The following is a 1,424-nucleotide window of genomic DNA, read 5'->3' on the forward strand; positions in this document are numbered from 1 at the left end:
CCCTTTGCACTTAAAAAAATCATTTTTATTTACAATATACATCATAATGACAGTGTATAAGACGGCAACCTTCAGAATAGGTGAGCGTTTTAGTCAAGTTCAGCAGCATTTTGACAACATAGAGGGCAGGCAAACTGTAGGTACTCATTGAGGCAGCCTTAACAACAGCATCGTGAGGGTGGTTGGCGGGTGCTCTAGTGTGGTTTGTTCCATCTTTCCTATTCAAAAATCTATCGCCCTCATTTCCCCTTAATCTTTGTTGCCTTGTGCAGTTGCGAGCGCCGTAAAACCTCTACTAAGACATAAGACAATCTTTTTTGTCTTTGTTACCCTCTTGTAACTCTTTCTAATCTTCTGCACTTATATGAGCTTGTTGTGTTGCAAGTGCCGTAAAATACTTACTAAAACAAAAAAACCGCAGCATCGTGTGTAGAAAACACTGTGGCGGAGACACATCGAAACATCTGCCCTTATCACATCTGTAGAGGCCTCCTAAAGTTAAAAAATATGGAAAGGAAGAAGAGTAATAATGTTTAACCTCCTACTCTCACCCATCAACCCATGCGCTTTCAAACCAAGGTGCACAATAAATTAAGAGGTGAACACAAAAACTAAAATTAAACAACATCCCTCTAAACAAGCCCAAACAACAAAACAAAACAAACAACCAAACAAACAAACAAACCAAAAAACCCGAATTCAATTTCTCTCTATCTCTGGAAAGAAAGAAAGAAAGAAAAAAAAAAGAGAGAAAGAAAGAAAAAAAGAAAGAAAGGAAACAACCCCTCGACATCTACAAACACCTCCACAAATTTAAAGAGCCTTGAAAGCATCCCTTTTACAGTTTACATAAAAAAAAAATCTACTGCATCGGCCGGGAATCGAACCCGGGTCACCCGCGTGGCAGGCGAGTATTCTACCACTAGACCACCGATGCCCTTAATTACTTATTGCAAAACAAGCGTAAAATCCAACTTTAACTTGAACAGTTAGAACGCTTCGTCATGCAAACATTGCATTTATAAGAAATTGGTACTTATGCACTGATAAATTGCTTTTTAGAGATTTTTTTCTTCTTTTTTTATATTCCCCTAGATCTACCCCCGTCTCATTTTCGCCACGTTGGCAATACATGTTCTCACATTCCCTTGTTTTCTTCTATCTGCTGACATCACTTTTTCGATCTTTCCCTACTTTGCTACCTGTTGAAGATAAAAATTGCAAGTGAAAGCGTAACATATATCCTCTTTTTTGTTATCTCCAGTGTCATACTTTCGCATCTCCTTTAGCCTCCTCGTGGGGGACGAAGAAGCCCAACGTGGCGTGCCGGGTTTTGAGACGGCCAACCTGCAAACGTTTTATTGCAACACACACACACACACACACACACTAACACACAAACACACACACACACACACACACAC

At 39.7% G+C, this 1,424-nt stretch overlaps 1 non-coding gene across 1 annotated transcript; it reads right to left on the reverse strand.

The window, feature by feature from the left end:
- Nucleotides 1-866: 866 nt before the first annotated feature.
- Nucleotides 867-937, reverse strand: TRNAG-GCC. Its single transcript has one exon. It is a non-coding gene; the product is annotated as a tRNA-Gly (tRNA).
- Between the last annotated feature and the right edge of the window lie 487 nt (nucleotides 938-1,424).

This window comes from Aplysia californica, unplaced genomic scaffold (genome assembly GCF_000002075.1).
Source record: "Aplysia californica isolate F4 #8 unplaced genomic scaffold, AplCal3.0 scaffold00319, whole genome shotgun sequence".
Lineage (NCBI taxonomy): Eukaryota > Metazoa > Mollusca > Gastropoda > Aplysiida > Aplysiidae > Aplysia > Aplysia californica.